Raw genomic sequence first — 19,194 nt, 5'->3', positions numbered from 1 at the left:
TGTGACCGCATCACCGTCACTTTCAAGGTTGGTCTCAGCTTGAGCCTAGGCCTCTGGAATTCACACTCGGCCAAGTCTCGAGGCAGAGTGGGGGTAGAGTCACCCTTACACCTGTTGGGTGGGCTGCCCTGAATGGGACAGGGCTCCCTGACCTCCCCTTTGCACCTCCGCCGTGTGGGGTGTCCAGGAACACACGCCTTCCACTTGGTTTTTTTGAGCATCCTCTGAATGGTCTTCCACAAGGCTGGTTCCCAGCATCTTAAAGTAGAAAGGTGTCAGGAAATTGCATATGCAGATCTCTGCCTCTTAAAAGCTCTCCCTTGTTAGGCTATAAACCCTTAGAGAGCTGCATTTCTTTTTACCTCAAACCTCTAGACCAGTGCCTGGGACATGGCAGCCCCTAATAAAGACAAACAGGGGAGGAGGAAGGTGGATCAGAGCACGGGTGCAAATGCAGCACTGGTGGCCACGCACGACACGCATCCTTCAACCATCTGCTGGATGATAGGAATCAACTAGCCATGCCTGAGTCCCTCCTATGCTGGACCTTGAGACCAAATGTTTCCCAGATCCACTTTTCTATAAACGCCGGTGAATACTTGAAGAGGGCAATGGTTCAGACCTACATGCGGTCAAAGAAGCGAAAGAAGCAAAAAAATGTGTGTGTGTGTGTGTGTGTGTGTGTGGAAAAGTCTGCCCAGATGGAAGGGACTGGAACTCAGATGCTTGAAGCTGCGATCCTTTTAAGTTCCATGCGGAGGTGAGGTCACGTAAGGAGTGAAGCAGCGGGAGTTCTGCGTAGGAGGGAAACAAACTAAAACAGGGAACTCTGTTAGTTTGGCAGTTTATAAAATGTCTGCTTTAAAATCTTTTGTGACCCTAAAATCAGCTTCTGAGGAATGAGGCTCCTTAGCGAGCTGAGGGCCAGAAGACCTTGCTCCCCAGCCCTTAAAGTGGACCTCCTAGGCTCTGAGGATAGGCCTGGGTTAAAAGGAGTAAAATTATTTTTATTGGAATAGAGTTGATGTACAATGTCATGTTAGTTTCAGGTGTACAGCCCAGTGATTCAGTTATACATACATATATACATATAGCCTTTCTTTTTCAGATTCTTTTCCCATATAGGTTATTACAGAATACTGAGTACAGTTCCCTGTGCTTCACAGTAAAACCTGGTTGGTTATCTATTTTATACATAGCAGTGTGTACATGTTAACCCCAAACTTAAAAGGAGTTATCTCGGGCTTCCCTGGTGGCGCAGTGGTTGAGAGTCTGCCTGTCGATGCAGGGGACACGGGTTCGTGCCCCGGTCTGGGAAGATCCCACATGCCGCGGAGCGGCTGGGCCCGTGAGCCATGGCCGCTGAGCCTGTGCATGCGGAGCCTCTGCTCCACAACAGGAGAGGCCACAACAGTGAGAGGCCCGCGTACCGAAAAAGAAAAAAAAAGGAGTCATCTTACTTGTAATAATATCACCAAAAATCAAATAGGAGGCACCAAATACCAGAATGTGGCCCAGGGTTACATTCAGGATGCGCCAGACTGCAGTGTGTCCTGCCTTGACCACCTGCCGCTAAGGGCCTCCAGCCAGGTAAGCAGGAGAGAGCCGCCTGGAGGCACACTGGGCTGCTCACCGATTTACGACTTGGGCGACTTACTTCACCATGTCGCTTGAGTTTGGTCAACAGTAAAATGGAGATAAGGGTCCACTCCTCCCAGGGTTTTACAAGGATTGTGTCAATACTCATAAGATGCTTAAAATGGGGCATAGCACGCAGAAAGCCCTCAGCAGAGTTAGCCCTCTGCCAGCCGTGCATCTTAGACCAAAGTTCGCAAACTCTGACCCCCACGTCCCACATTTGTAAACTGAGGTCAGTTCCAGCTCGGGGTCCCAGCCAAGATCCACTCCCGCCTTCTAGCCCCACTCACCACCACCCACCGTACTGCCAGCCGGACACGGCTGCTCCACTCTCCCATCCAAGGCAAACTCACCCACACAGGCAGCAGTCCCCACAGTGACAGCTCCTTAGCTCATTTCTTTTCCATTTTTGGTGGAATCTAAAAAGGAAACTCAGAAATGCAAACCAAAACTACGATGAGGTATCACCTCACATCCGTCTGAATGGTCATCAGTAAAAAGTCTATAAATAACAAAAGCTGGCGAGGGTGTGGAGAAAAGGGCACCCTCCTACACTGTTGGTGGGAATGTAAATTGGTGCAGCCACTATGGAGAACAGCATGGAGGTTCCTTAAAAAAACTAAACATAGAGCTACCGTATGATCCAACAATTCCACTCCTGGGCATATATCCAGAGGGAACCATACTTCAAAAAGATACATGCACCCTAATGTTCATAGCAGCATTATCCACAATAGCCAGAACATGGAAGCAACCTAAATGTCCATCGACAGATGAATGGGTAAAGAAGATGTGGTACATATGGACAATGGAATATTACTCAGCCATAAAAAAGAATGAAATAATGCCATTTGCAGCAACATGGATGGACCTAGAGATTATCATACTAAGTGAAGTTAAGTCAGAAAAAGACAAATACCATATGATATCGCCTATATGTGGAATCTAAAATATGACACAAATGAAATTTTCTGCAAAACAGAAACAGACTCACAGACATAGAGAACAGACTTGTGGTTGCCAAGGGAGAGGAGAGGTGGGGGAGGGATGGATTGGGAGTTTGGGGTCAGCAGATGCAAACTATTATACATAGAATGGATAAACAACTAGGTCCTACTGTATAGCTCAGGGAAGTATATTCAATATCCTGGGATAAACCATAATGGAAAACAACATGAAAAAGAATATGTATATATATATATGTGTGTCTATAACTGAGTCAATTTGCTGTACAGCAGAAATTAACACAATATTATAAATCAACTATACTTCAATAAAATTAATTTTTAATTAAAAAACATATTTTAAAAAAAGAAACTCGGAAGCCTATCCCCTCCAAAATTAAAAGGACAGATGTTAAGAAGATTTTAAATCAAGTCCAAACTCTCAAGTCCATTTATTCAGGCTCAATTTCCTCATCTTGTATAGGGGATCAATCATCATAATGGGCTGCTCAGGGGTGGTCGTAGAGATCGAGACTGGCGTGTCAGGGGCGCAGTGGCTGACACACGGCTCACGTTTGTTGGAATGTGTTTCTGTCATCATCGTGGTGCAGTGTGGTCATTGAATGACTCTCCTATCTCTTGCTACCACACTGTTAGTTTTTCAAGGACGAGGACTGTGTCTTCCTCATTTTGGCATCTATCATCCAACCTAGTTTAATGTAGTAATTGGTGAAAATGATGCAATCATATAATTAAATCGAATAGTATATGTATATAATCTGTCTCATCAGTTCTCAGTTCCAACTGTACATTTGAATCACTCGAGCAGCTTATAAAAGCCCCTGTGACAGCTCTTCTCCCTGAGCCAATTAAAGCAGAACGTCCAGGGGAAGCTTGCAGGCATCAGTACCATATAACAGCTCCCCAGAGAAGTCTGGAGTGCAGCCAGAGCGGAGAAGCTCTGTTTCCTTGTTTACATCTACCTACTATGTGCCAGGCTCCACTGAGAATGACAGTGACACAGACATCGGCAAGGGGAGTCTTGCCTCACCATCTACAGAGAACGATGCATAAATAAACCATTAATAAATCAGGGGACCACCCGCGCGTAAGGAGACAGGAAGTTCATCCAGAGGAGGAGATGTTTTCAAATGAGGGAGGGAATTAGGAAAAATGACCTTCAACGAATTGAATTTCATTGTCATGCCTTCAATGTTTATTCAGGACAGGATTCTATTTATGAAATAAACATCTTCCCCAGTATGACTCAATAACCCTGCTAAAGGAGTCTCGTAAGAAACTTCTTTCAGAGTTTCCTCTTTGCTCGGCAGAACAAAAGTAGCATTTTTATCCTTCCTCTAACTCTGGTCTCTTAAGACATTTCTTAGGCATTTCCCTACTCACCTTGAACTCCACAAATTTTATAGACGGGCTTCTGTGCATTGGTGAGTTTTGTGCCTACAACTATGGATGAACTACTTATCTTTTTTTTTTCTTTTGGACCAAGATTCATATTTTAAATTACTTCAAATTCTCTTTTTAGAAAAGAGGGAGAGAAATTATTAAATGCCAATGTCATGGGTCTGTATTCCCTGCATCTATTCAAAGCATCTATGATTTGTAATTCTCAGTTCAGCTGCATTAGAAGGGGGACAGGGAAACATATTTACTTAGCACTTAGCATGTGTCAATCTGTTATGTGCTTTGCACACATTATGTAAAGTATGTCTCCTGATAATATCGTAACTTTGGCACTAATCTCCCATTTTACAAATGCATGGGAAATGGGATTCAGTGCAGATGGGGCCAGAAGACCGGTAAGCAGCCCTTTGAGGGGTTGAAAGATTCTCTGTTAGTGTCAGGTCCTTTATATTTCTAATTAGTGCCTCTTCCTGTCCCAAACTTTACTGTTTGATTGTCACAGATCTCAGTAACTTTTCAAGGCAAATTCCAAGCCTCAGCCATTCCACATCATGTACCTGCTCTTGTTAATTTAATAAATTAAATCTGCTCACCGAGGACCATCCAGGGGATGAATCAGAAAGAGATGAAAAAAAAAAAAAAAAAAGAAAGAGATGAATCAGAAATGCACTCTGCTCTTAAGGGAATTTATAAATTATTAGAGGGAGTGAAACACACGCATCATAATTAAAACCAACACATCAGGGCATCCCTGTCAGAGGAGGAGCTGCTGAGAAGTTCTCTGCCCACCATCACTGGTGAAGGTCATTGTCCAATAATCCCCAGTGGGAGTCTGGGCGGGGGTGGGGCAGGGGGGTGGGAGTGGGGAGAGAATCAGGACCTGGAGCCAAGGAGAGAGGAACAGCCAGGGGCCCAGGCAAGTGGTCAGAGCTGTGATGTGCACAGACCCTCTGGGGAGGGATCTCCTTAAAGGCTGGTTATGGGGTCTGCATTTCTCACAAACTCATAGGTCATGCCAAACCACATTTTAAGTAGCAAGGGTCTAGCGAGGATCAAACGTGTGAGGTACACAGTACGTGTGAGGTGCCTAGAACGGGAGGAAAGCCTAAAGGTCAGGGGGCAGGACACGTAATTGACCAAAGACGGCAACGAAGCAGGGAGGGTCAGGAGGGTGCCCTGTTCACGGCACATGAACTGTGACATCATTCCTCTCTGAGCTGAGAGGTGGGCAGGTCAGTCAGATTAAAGTATCGTTTAAGGATGGGGTGGACGGCCACTCAGTGCTCTCAGTTAAAACAGTGCTCTCAGTTAAAACAAAAAATGGGGATGGAGCCATTACTGGAAAGTCAGTGATTCAGGCCTCATCAAGAAACCCAAACTATTAGGACCACGTGAACACACTTCACTTCCAGTACAACTGGGGGTCGGTTTGTCCACTTCCGTAACCTGTTGGCCATCTGTCTCCATGGCTGGTGCTGTTTAGGTTTGTGTAGGTTTACTGTCAACCACAGAGGACTTTGGACATGTCAATTAGCACATTGTGGTTGATGTTGTTTAAGGGCTAACAGAAATCTATTTCAACTGAAAGAGTTGATACGAAAGTGCTGTGTAAATACAAGTCATTTGGATTTTTCAGAAGATAGAGAGTTCATACTATCGGCCATATAGAAGAGAAAAATTACCCTCTAAAGTACAAACTTACCCCAGCACCCAAAATGTCATTATTTATTTAGCATTTATGCAAATATGATTTATTTCTGGTGTACATCCTACTGAGGATTTGGAATTTTGAATTCCAGTTTGGAATTCTTTTCCCTTACTGTTTGACTTACATATGAGCAAATAGATTGACTAATTTTCAAAAGGAATCTGACTTTTCTGTTTTGAATCTTAATAGGAAAATGACAGCCCAGATACTTTGACAAAATAGGCCCTTGCCTACACTTCACAGCTGTCATCTGAAGTAGACGTCCAAAAGCTCAGGTGTTTCCTCCAGAGAGCTCTAAAAGTAGAAGGGCACTTAGATCAAAAAAGAGAAACCCCAGCTGTCCTGGACCAGGGGCGCCTACTGGGTGAGTACTGGGCTTGTGAAAGAAAACAGTCATTCTGGGGCAGCAAATTTGGTTATCAAGCCGAGCCCTTTGCTCTAAGTAAAATAAAAGAACAAGATGCTTGAGTGAACAAAGAAAAGTTGCCTTATTCCAGAAACATGGGCCACTGGAATCCGTGATAATAGAGGTTGCCTGCAGAAAAGGTGCAAGAATTCATGGCAAAATGCAAGTGTTGGGCACTCTGTTGGCGGATACCTTGGAGTCCTGGCAACTTGCTTAGTGAGAATACCATACTTGGAGTCACAAAGCATTTTCACTCCCCTCAAATAGACAATGTAACAGGGTGTGTGCATTGGAGGGGGACCCAAGTCGATGAGAACATCATTGCTTGGTTTTGCGATGCTTTGTGGGTGGGGTGATCCATGCTGACCACGGGTTGAGCTGGCCAAACAAACCAGCCTGGAATCTTACATAATCCCTTCTGCATCACGTACCAACGCAAGAGCAGGGCACGGAACAGGAGAATATGGATATTTTTAGTCCCATTTCTCAGTTCGACCAGGGACTATCACTCCAGACCCAGCAGATGGCAGACGAGAGAGTTTTGTCTGATGAGCTAATTAGTTTTCAGCACCTCATTATCACCTCACAATAGAATAAAAGCTTAAAGTGCAGAATGTTTAAGGGACTTATTTGAATGCAGTAAAGTACATTCTTTAAGTTAAATTCTTTCCTCAGAAATGGACTTTATCTGTGCAGGAGATATTTGAAGAGAATGAAGACTGAGGAGAAAAAGGTTCATAAAGTAGCGTGTCTCTAACACTGAAACGTTGTCAAAAATGTGATGTGCATTCCAGACAAAACACAGAGAAGCCACAGTTTGTAGTAAAAAAGAACAAACTTATGGTTACGGGGGGGGGGGGGCGGGGGGGAAGCCTCAGGGGGAGGGATAGTTAGGGAGTTTGGGATGGACATGTACCCACTGCTATATTTAAAATGGATAACCAACAAGGACCTACTGTAGAGCGCAGGGAGCTCTGCTCAGTATTATGTAACAACCTAAATGGGAAAATAATCTGAAAAAGAATAGATATATGTATACGTATAACTGAATCACTTTGCTGTACACCTGAAACTAACACAACATTGTTAATCAACTGTACTCCAGTATAAAATAAAGAGTTAAAAAATAAGTTATTGTTGGCTTGACAGGAAAAAAAAACTAGGAACCAGAGACTTGAATTTTAGTTTCACCTCTGCCGCTAATTAACTGAGTGGCTGGAGGCAAGTCAGGTTCTCTGAGCTCTGTTCTCTTATCTACGAAGTGAAATCTCTGGAGGAGGTGGATGAACTCTGCAGTCCCTTCCAGTTGGAAAATTCTCCTGTTTTATTAACACTAACTTAGGGTCAACTCTGCAGCCTTCTAAGGCACATTTATGAGATTTAATTTGGGGGGATAAAATAATTTTCAAAGTCGCTAAGCATTAAGAAGTTTTTTTTTTCTTTTAATCATTGCTTTGGCAGATCCATCTGTTTCCAGCAACAGAGTCTGACATGCCATGAGCATCTCACCCCTGAGCATCTCACCCCTGAGCTTGATCGACAGAAAGCTGGGGGCTATGGGGTTCAGATGGTAGCCAAGCTTAAACCCCTTTTGCTGGAAACCACATTGAAGAGGGATTCCCAGGTCACGTGGCATGCTTGCCGTACATGTGAGAACCCAGGGGGCAGGTGCTGTGTCTTCCACCTTCACTGTCTAGCTCCCACTTGGTGCTAGATAATTGTTGCAAAGAGACATGATACAAAATGTTATAGTGTTTAAAATGCACTGAGATGTACAATTTGTCTCTGCTGGAGTCAGTTCTTTTCTGACATAACAAAGAAGCTATTAATTAACACAGCCAGTGTGTCTCACACATTCATACTGTCAACACTCTACACATGGCAGTGACCGATTTAGCCACTAGTCATGTGTGCCTATTTAAGTTTAAATGTGAATTGATTAATATTAGATGGAATTTTAAATTCATTTCCTCAGTAGCACCAGCCACATTTCAAGCATCCAATAGCCACGTGTGATCGGTGGATACCATAAGGAACAGTAGAGGTCTAGACCATTTCCATCACCATAAAAAGTTCCGTTGGGCAGTGCTGGTCCAGACTGACCATTCCTGACACCGTGAAATTCCTTTTCAGTTTCAGCTTAGAGAGCAAAGCCAACATTGAAACATTCTTTGTGTGTTAACAACACTATCAGAATTCTATTGTAGGTCATGGAGGGCTGGGAAGATTATAACTCATGGCATACTTGAGCAATGCCTTATTGTCTTTGGAGGAGCACCAAGTACTCTCACCAAAAAAGCTCTAAGATCAACTAAAATTGGGAAAGGGTAGGTCAGAGTTAGACTTGGTAAAGCAAAAAATCCAGTGAAGAATTTGTACCCTTATCGATATTTCCTAACTTGGAGCATTAAGCTTATTTACGTGCTTACATTTACATCTTCTATAAGTAGGTTTGTAAACTGTGGAGGAAGAATCCCCACCACAGTTCATCCTCTATTTTCCTGGAATTCACTTTTATTTCTTATTTCAATCTCTTACAGTCCCTTTTTTTAAATGTGATTCAATTGAAAATATTGTTTTTTGTAAGCATTTTTAGCGTCCTCATTAAGGAGATTTTTTTTTTTCCTTTTGACCCCTCTTTCTAGAAAAGGTTAATTCACAAAGAAAAAGAATGACCAGATGATTATTTCTCCATGACCACCGGTACTATTTCTGCTTGATTTTATTCCTTTGAAAGATGCCCTTCCTACTCCTTTAATTGAGGTTTTCTTTTTATTTTTTTTTCACTGAAGTATAGTTGTGTAAAACATTATATGTTACAGGTGTACAATAGAGTGGTTCACAATTTTTAAACATTGTGCTCCATTTACAGTTATTGTAAAATATTCGCTATATTCCCTGCTGTATAATATATCCTTGTAGCTTATTTCATACATAATAGTTTGTACCTCTCAGTCACCTACCCTACATTGCCCCTACCCGCTTCCCTCTCCTAACCGGTAACCACTAGTATGTTTTCTATATCTGTGAGTCTGTTTCTTCTTTGTTATATTCAGTACTTTGCTTTATTTTTTAGATTCCACATGTATTTCCACATATAAGTGATATCATACAGTACTTGTCTTTCTCTGTCTGACTTATTTCATTTAGCATAATACCCTCCAAGTCCATCTATGTTGTTGCAAATGGCAACATTTCATTATTTTTTGTGGCTGAGTAGTATTCCACTGTATGTATATGTGTGTGTGTGTGTGTGTGTGTGTGTGTGTGTATACACCACATCTCCTTTATCCATTTATCTGTTGATAGACATTTAGGGTACTTCCATACCTTGACAATTGTAAATGATGCTGCTGTGAATATTGGGGTGCATGTACCTTTTCAAGTTAGTGTTTTTGGTTTTTTTCGGATATATACTCAGGAATGGAATTGCTGGTCATATGGTAGTTCAATTTTTTTTTTTCTAGAGAAAATATCATACCATTTTCCACAGTGACTGCACCAGACATTTGTTTTTGGTTTTTTTTTTTTTTTATAAATTTATTTATTTTTGGCTGCCTTGGGTCTTCATTGCTGCATGCAGGCTTTCTCTAGTTGTGGTGAACAGGGGCTACTCTTCAACGTGGTGTGCAGGTTTCTCATTGCGGTGGCTTCTCTTGTTGCGGAGCACGGGCTCTAGGTGCATTGGATTCAGTAGTTGTGGCACACAAGCTCAGTAGTTGTGACGCATGGGCTTAGTTGCTCTGCGGCATGTGGGATCTTCCTGGGCCAGGGCTCTAACCCATGTCCCCTGCATTGGCAGGCGGATTCTTAACCACTGTGCCACCAGGGAAGCCCCACCTACATTTGTTATTTGTAGTGTTTTTGGTTGATGGCCATTCTGACAGGCATGAGATGATAACTCATTGTGTTTTTAATTTGCATTTCTCCAATGATTAACAATGTTGCACATTTTTTCATGTACCTGTTGGCCACCTGTATGTCTTCTTTGGAAAAATGTCTATTCAGGTCTTCTGTCCATTTTTTAATTGGGTTGTTTATTTTTTTTTTATATTGAGTTGTTGAGCTGTTTATATATGTTGGATAGTAAACCCTTATCAGTTGTATCACTTGCAGATATTTTCTCTCATTCAGTAGGTTGCCTTTTCATTTTACAGATGATTTCCTTTCCTGTGCAAAAGCTTTTAAGTTTAATTAGGTCCCATATGTTTATTTGTGCTTTTATTTCCTTTGCTTTAAGAGACAGATCCAAAAACATATTGCTACGATTTACGTCAAAGAGTGTTCTGCCTATGTTTTCCTCTAGGAGTTTTACAGTATCCAGTCTTATATTTAGGCCTTTAATCATTTTAAGTTTATTTTTATATATGATGTTAGAGAATGTTGTAATTTCATTCTTTTACATGTAGCTGTCCAGTTTTCCCACCCCCACTTATTAAAGAGACTGTCTTTTATCCATTGTCTATTCTTGCCTCCTTTGTCATAGATTAATTGACCATAGGTGCATTGGTTTATTTCTGGGATTTCTATCCTGTTCCATTGATCTATGTGTCTGTTTTTGTGCCAGCATCATACTGTTTTAATTACTGTAGCTTTAGAGTATAGTCTGAAGTCAGAAAGCCTGATTCCCCCAGTTTCATTCTTCTTTCTCAAGACTGTTTTGACTATTGAGGGTCTTTTGTGCTTCCATAAAAAATTTTTAATTATTTTTTCTAGTTCTGTGAAAAATGCCATTGGTAATTTGATAGGAATTGCCTGAATCTGTAGATTGCCTTGAGTAGTATGTCCATTTGAGCAATATTGATTCTTCCAATCCAAGAACACAGTACATTTTCCCATCTGTGTTGTCTTCAATTTCTATCAACAGCGTCCTATAGTTTTCCAAGCACAGGTCTTTTGCCTCCTTAGGTAGGTTTATTCCTAGCTGTTTTAGTTGAGGTTTCTATTTGGATCATAATATGGTACAACTTAGTAACCTAGGTTATATGTAGGAATTCTTAAAATTTCTACAAACACTTTCTTTTCCAAAACATGGAATTGGAGAATACTGGTTTTTATCAGAAATTATTTCAACTCTGTGACTGGTTGTCATCCTGCTCAGAATAAATAGTGGATATGTGTGGGTTTTGTCATCAGCTTCTATTCCCTTCTTCCGGTACCAATTTCCTGGTCTTCTCCTGGGATCCACACCTCCTGTCCTCTGGGAGGCCAATCAGAAGATCCCATTCAGCTGACACAGGGGTGCTTTCAAAGATGGCCCATCTGATGATCAGAACCAATTGAGGTCACTGACAACTTCAGTCTAACCCTTCAACTTGCCCTTGGAAGGACTCAGGCCGGGTCTGCAGCTGCATGCTGTGTCCATGAGGACAAATAAAGCCTGACGGAGAACAGGAGCATAAGAGAGAGAGATAGGAGATAGAAACTGAGAAACTGCAGGCTGAGGACATCTTCTGAGCCCTGAATTCAGCCAGCCTGGCAACTGGTCTCTTTACCCCAGCATCCTTTCCAATCCAGAAGCCAAACTATGTATAGTATTTCAATGGAGCTTATGTCCTACGGACTATACATTTCTTCATAGAGTGTAAATTGTGAAAATCTTTTGAAAAAATCTTAATTTGATAATAATGCCAAGCAAGTTATTTCTGAAAACTGGCAAGCATTTTAACAAAGGAAAACTTTCCTCAAACTATCCAATTTGTAGCAGCACAAGAAGATGATGGTGAGATTCTGCTGTAATTAATAGGCACATTGTTAAGTGAATTATGCCATATTAAAATATCACCGAGGGGACAGAACTAGAGATAAATGTCTTCATCTGGGCTGGATGGAGCTCTTCTGGGGAACCACATTATAAAGTTCTTTAATTTAAAAAATTACATTTCCAGGGCCTAATATTGTCAGAAAGACAAATAATCTGGCTCAGTAAGAAATATAGATATAGAGGATTGTACTTAAGGGCCTCGCACAGTGGTTGTACATCATTGTCAAGTGGAAAGTAATTAGGACAAGGAAGCTGCATACCTGGTTCTACGGGCTGAGTGTTGATAGAAACGCATCCTTGAGCATCTCTAAATCTGAGATGCCTGAGTCCAGCCTCCTGCTGATACATTGCCAGGCATGCTTGATGTTTTAATACAGGTTTTATGATTATTTAGGGTTGGTGGGGTCAGCAAATCAGGAAATGACATCTATTGGTAAGATCGTTTGTTACTCACAAATCCCAAGAGAAGGGGACATGCCACACCACGGGGGGCCACCCAGGGAAGCACCAGGGTTGGTCAGGACACAGAGGAAGTGAGGACAACTGGGGGCAACTGTGGCTTCTCCAAGAAAGAATGGGGCGAGGCAGGGTGAGCAAGCTTAGGATTGTCTAGTTCAAATCATTTCAGCGGGTTCTAAGGCATGGGGCTTGTCCCTAGTTGTCTGGTACTTGGCCCTGGGGTGATTAAGGCAGGGGATGGTGGCCCAGAGGGTGAGATCCCAGGGGAAGAGGTGGTGGGGGTGTGGGTTCTGCACTGGTTGATTTGCATATGAAAGGCTTGTATCTCTAGGGCTCCCATATCCCTGGGGTGTGGGGATGGAGCAGTCCCTCCAGGGTCAGCAAGGCCCCAGATGCCAAAGCAACAGAATTTTGAAAATAAAAGACATGATTGATACTCACAGGATGGCTGGTCCACCTTTAACACCTGCAAGTGTGACTGGCAAGTGTCACCCGGGGCCCTTCTACCAGGTGAGGAGGGAGGACCGGTGCTGATGGTAGTGACCAAGCTCTGCAAAGAGCTGATGACCAAAGCAGGACCAGCCTGTTCATCTAAGATACCCAGGGAAGAACCTGTGCTCCTCACCACCAACATGTTTCGTTTCCCATTCTTGGTACCTGAAATGCACCAAGGGTGTTCTCTTTAAAAACAATAATGTTGGGCTTCCCTGGTGGCGCGGTGGTTGAGAGTCCACCTGCCGATGCAGGGGACACAGGTTCGTGCCCCGGTCCGGGAAGATCCCACATGCCGCGGAGCGGCTGGGCCCGTGAACCATGGCCGCTGAGCCTGCGCGTCCGGAGCCTGTGCTCCGCAACGGGAGAGGCCACAACAGTGAGAAGCCTGCGTACCGCAAAAAAAATAAAAGTAAAATAAAAAAATTTTTTTAATAAAAAAATAAAAACAATAATGTTGTGTGGATTCTGGAACGTGTACCCACACATAGACCCTTGCTCTCTCTCCCAAACCCCTCCCGAGAGGACTCTCACAGTGTCATAAACTGGAGAGGTGGCTGGAGCCCTCCCCTGCAAGGATCTCCAGCATTTTGAAGCTTAAAGTTCTTGTGAAGACTTGTAGGGCAGGGAAGGAGGCTGCCTTCCCCATTGTCACAGGGTCTGGAGAGACCAAGGGCTCAGCACCCAGAAGGAAGCTGCTCAGCGGAGCCAGTCTAGGATCAGCTCCAGGCTTCCTGAACATCCCAGGAAATGTCCTGTCTTATACTGCACAGACCAGGAGAAACTTGACGCCAACCACAGCCTCTGCCACGGCGCCACTGCAGGGTATTTCTGAAATAGATCCTGCCCCTGCTCCTGCCACTGGGAAAGGACTCTCGCCTGCCATCAGTCACACTTGGAGGACCCCCACACCTCTGAATCAGAAAGCAAAAATGAACCAAAAAGGCAGCCAATCAGCCCATAAGAGGCTTCCATTTTCCTTCCAGCCTAGGAAGAAAACAAACAAAAATTATCTTTTCCTCCCCCTTGAACCCACCCCTGCCCCAAAGGTCCCAGTGGCCTGAGCAAAGATGCAGAAGGAAAGGAGAAAACCCACATCATATGAGGCTCACTAAACTGAAGGGAGGCAGACACCCAAGAGATTGAAGCAGGTCACAAGGAGGATGCTGCCACCAGGGATGCAGAGCCCCACCCACACCCACCCCTGTCCCGTGAAGCATCTGAGAACACAGGATGCCAGGTCACACCCTCAGGGGTTCTGACTCAGTGGTGTGACTGCAGCCTGAGTGTCCCCCCAGGACTCCAATGTTTAGGCCAAGTCGAGAAGCAAATATATAGGAAGATATTGCAAAACATTATTTCTGATTTTTTTAATGTAATAAAGGAACTGGAAAACAGAATCAACAGCAGTGAATCAGGAATTTGTAATCAGGAGGGCCAAAGGGGTTACTCCCTCACAATAGAACAAAGCATATTGAGAACAACGAATCATTTTCACTTATTTACTAAACGCTTATCTAGCATTTAGCGCGTAAGGCACTGTTATGAGTGCTTTACAAATATTCACTTGATTACACTCGAAATGAGCCTATGGAGGTTGGTCCTACTATTCCGCCTTTGATAGACTAGTGAACAGCTGTTGGTATTGGGTAAAGAACATCTAAATAGTTCAACCTAATTTAAACATCCAAGCAACGTGAAGGAAAAGCTGATACCGCGGAGAGCCGCACCTCAATCTTTAATGTGCACCCGGGGCCCTGGGGTCTTGTTATAAAGCAGATTCTGATTCAGGAGGTGGGGCTGGGGCCTGGGATTCATCGTCTCTCACAAGCTCCCTGGTGCTGCTCCAGAGGGAACAAAGAGAAGCATAATTTGTGAATAACAGTGGTTCAGAGAACAGAACAGAAAAGAGACAAAGAATAGTAAAAGAAACAATAGAAGGAAATGTCCCCGACCTGAAAAAAGACTTGAATTTTTAATTGAGAAGACTCATTTTCAATTAATCCAAGGATTAAGGAAAATGAGTGTCCCCCACCAGCATCCAGACTGGATGCTTACAAAGTAAAAGGCAAGAGGCTGGCGTGGAATGCTGACAGGCCACCAAAGCTGACACTGTCATCACAGAGCTGCTGGAACACACCTGGGGACCTGGGAAGAAATCTTCATTATCCAAACATCCTCCTTCAAGGGAAACGCTGCAGCCTGGCAAGGATTCAGAAAGAAGGGGCTGCTCATTTTCTAGGGAAACTTCCTGTGGAAGTGCTCAGCCCAGGGAATAATATTCATTCAGGACAAGAACCTCAAAGCAAAAGAAACCAGAAAAAGCAGCGAGCTTTAAAAAATAATGAATTTTAAACAGAAAGTCATAATGACCTGGCTTATTGTAGGCAGTCAATACTTAAATGAAGAAAATTACACTTCGTATTTCAGCGAGAAGGTGAAACGAAGGGGGTAGGTGAAGATGGGAAGGGGTGTCGGGTTTTTATTTTATTTTATTTCATTTTTAATTATTTTTTATTGGAGTATAGTTGATCTACAATGTTGTGTTAGTTTCAGGAGTACAGCAAAGTGAATCAGTTATACATATACATATATCCACTCATTTTTAGATTCCTTTCCCATATAGGCCATTACAGAGTATTGAGTGGAGTTCCCTATTATCTATTATCTATTTTATATACAATAGTGTGTATATGTCAACCCCAATCTCCCAATTTATCTCTTCCCCCCTTTTCCCCCCTTGGTAACCATAAGTTTGTTTTCTACATTTGTGACTCTACTTCTGTTTTGTAGATAAGTTCGTTTGTACCATTTTTTTAGATTCCACATATAAGTGATAGGTTTTCAGTCGGCACCTTGAGGAGAAGCAGTGTGGCTCACCCAGTAACAGAGGGAAGTCCGTGGCCAGGCCCAGAAAATCAGAGGGCTTGTCTCTTTAGGAGTTTGATGCTGACTCTTTCAGAGACTCACTCCCTGATGCAGCATGACCTTCCACCCTCTGCTTTATCATCTCAATACATGCAGAAAAAGCTTTCAATAAAATTCAACATCCACTTATGATAAAAAACTCTCCAGAAAATGGGCATAGATGGAACCTATCTCAATATAATAAAGGCCATATATGACCAACCCACAGCTAACATCATACTCAACAATGAAAAGCTGAAAACATTCCCTCTAATATCAGGAACAAGACAAGGATGTCCACTCTTGCCACATTTATTCCACATAGTTTTGGAAGTCCTAGCCACAGCAATCAGAGAAGAAAAAGAAATAAAAGAATCCAAATTGAAAAATAAAAGTAAAACTGTCACTGTTTGCAAAGGACATGATACTATAGATAGAAAATCCTAAAGATGCTACCAGAAAACTGCTAGAGCTCATTAAAGAATTTGGTAAAGTTGCAGGATACAAAATTAATACACAGAAGTATGTTGTATTTCTATACACTAATATCTCGTCTTTGGTTTAACTGAGTATGATGGTGAAGGAGGGCTGAGGTCCCTTCACAACGTAGGTTCCCAGCAACCTTCACCTTGCTTTGGAGGAAAGCAATCTTAAGAAGCATTCAGCTAGTAATGGGTCTGACCCCAGTTTTCTGACTGATTCTGGGAATCTGATTTGGTGCTTTGGGAGCTGGGCCCATCCTCATGATACAAAGCATCTCTGTGGCTGGACAAAGAGAGCCAGCAAGAAAGGAGTGGACAGACAGCCTAGGTCACAATATTGTGCCAGTGACACTAAACAAGAATGAACAGAGCTCTATTACCCACAATAATTTTCTTTCTCATACTTTTTCTAATCATAATATTAAAAATGAAATTTAGAAGTTCACCTGTAGTTCCACTGCTTAGCACAAGAAATAATTTTTATACTTACCTTTAAATGTCTCCACATGTACACGTAGTTTTTCCTTAAGGCATACTGAATTACTTTTGTTTTATTTCACCCCTTTTCAGGTTCTGACCCAGTTATTACATTTAGCATTTTAATGACTATATAATGCGCTATAATTTACTTATCTAAACCCAGGTTACTGAATATTTATACTATTTTCGAAATGGAGTTTTGCTAAGTTGAGAAATGCAGTGACAGAGAATAAAATGCTTTAACTGGAGGATTTTGTTGGTCCTGGGAACAAAGCCAGCACATAGGTGGGAAGCCAGTGTAAGAACACTGAACATGAGGGAGCCAGAACCTGGCTGAGGCCCTGTCACAAGAGACCACATCCAGATGTGGCCAGGTCCTGAGGCCATTGTCAGAGAAAAGCGTGGGTGAGGGAAGGTGTCAGGAACTGGCTTGGGAAAGTTAGAGCAGGGCCCTGAGAGAGTTGGCTGGGCTATGGGGTTGGTTACCTATGAAAATTGATGGTCAGGACGGTCCAGTTTAAGCTGGACCAAGTAGCCGGGCCCAGCTGGGCCTTCAACAACACTGTACTTCCTTTGCACCCTGGAGGGCAGGCTGCAAGCCAGATACACAGACACCTGCGCAGACAGCACCCATCAGCAGAGGCGCCCGTGTGTCCACCCTGCAGCAGACGTGAGCACGGTCAGCCCACCCCTGTAGCCCTTACACCAGCCCTGAGGGAGCTCTTTAACTCAGCTCTTTAAACCACGATACAGGAGGATTTGTTGAAAATTGCTAAACACACACAATTGGATAAGAAAACCAGGCAGTTCAGGGTACGTTAACTTCTCTGTGACTATGATAATTCTTTGACATTCACAAAGGTTAGGTCCCAAGACTTATAGAAGTCCCCAAGTTTATGAACCCATCAATGCTTGGACTGTCTTCTGATTTTCTCTGGAAACCGATTTCCATTAAGAGCCATTTATTTCCTGGGAATTGTCTCACACTGCATGCTAACCATCTGTCAACTCTTGTTAAATTTTATCTCTCACTTAATAAGCATGGGGCAGAGTTGGCTGGAGATCTTCTTCGACAGTTTCACCAATCAGTTGGCTGTCACTCGTGGGCTGGTGGCCAGAGTGAGGCTGGGTCCTGAGTCCTCCCAGCCCCCAAGGCTGGGGCCGTGGGGGTCCTGGCCATTCTGGCAAATGCTTGTGTTGTAGCCCCAATTAGAGAGATCCCCACTGCCCAGGCTGAACCCCAGAGAGCAGTCAGACAGGAAATACTGAGTCTGTGGGTGAACAGGAGCTCCCCTAGGACCACAGAGCAGAAAAACAGAGTCTACAACGGGATGAAATCTAAGAAGCCGCTTCAGTTCCAGCCAGTACCAAACCCATTCACTCAGTTGTTCTTCTTCCCAAATAAGCACAATTCGTGTGTTTTAAATCTGCCAACCCACTTTGAACTTTCTTTTCCTTTTTCACATTGCTTGGAGTGAGGAAGATGGGTAAATTTTGGGAAAATAGCTCCTTACCCATGACTGCTGAATTCTTTGCTAAAACACAGGGCTGCCCTCCAGCCAAGATGTGTTCGCTGTGTGTATGTAACCACACCCACTAGCCAAGACACATCACCTGAGGGCATTGGAGACATTGCAAGTGTTCTTGACATGAGATAAAAAGCTTCAAAAGAGAGGAACGCCACTCTGCTAAAGGCAGAACGCCCACGCACCACGATGTGGTACCATACTCTGGGAAACCAGCACCCACTTAGAGAGCCAGAGCTGACCCCAGGTAAGCAAAATACCCAATGTCTGGTCCATCCAAACAGGCCTCCTTGAGAAAGATTGCACATCACTACCCTTGCCATTTCCTGGGAAGTCTTAGCCCTGCAACTCTGCAACGTGACCCTCACCCCATAACCCCTCAGACCCTGCAGTGGTCCCTTGGTTGGGTCTGTTGGCCCATTTTGTGCTTGACAGGGAAACACAAGCCGTGGGTGTTTTAGCAGAAGAGGCAGAGTGTGCAGTAACCCCATAACATCATGACACCCAAACTCTCTGCTTCTCAAGGCTTAGCGAGCCTCCGTTATATAATAGCAGATACAATGATAAAATAGTTACTGTTTATTAACTGTTACTTTGGTGTAGTTACTGTTCCTAATATTTTTCATACTTTCATTTATATCTTGAGTGTTTATTAGGTGGCACATATATATACAATGGAATATTTCTCAGCCATAAAAAGAAACGAAATTGAGTTATTTGTAGCGAGGTGGATGGACCTAGAGCCTGTCATACAGACTGAAGTAAGTCAGAAAGAGAAAAACAAATACCATATGCTAACACATGTATATGGAATCTAAAATATATATATATATATATAGTACTGATGAACCTAGTGGCAGGGCAGGAATAAAGACGTAGACATAGAGAATGGACTTGAGGATACAGGGCAGGGGAAGGGGAAGCTGGGACGAAGTGAGAGAGACATCGACATACATACACTACCAA

Source organism: Pseudorca crassidens, chromosome 8, assembly GCF_039906515.1.
Source record: "Pseudorca crassidens isolate mPseCra1 chromosome 8, mPseCra1.hap1, whole genome shotgun sequence".
Classification (NCBI taxonomy): Eukaryota; Metazoa; Chordata; class Mammalia; order Artiodactyla; family Delphinidae; genus Pseudorca; species Pseudorca crassidens.
This window is presented reverse-complemented; position numbering follows the sequence as displayed.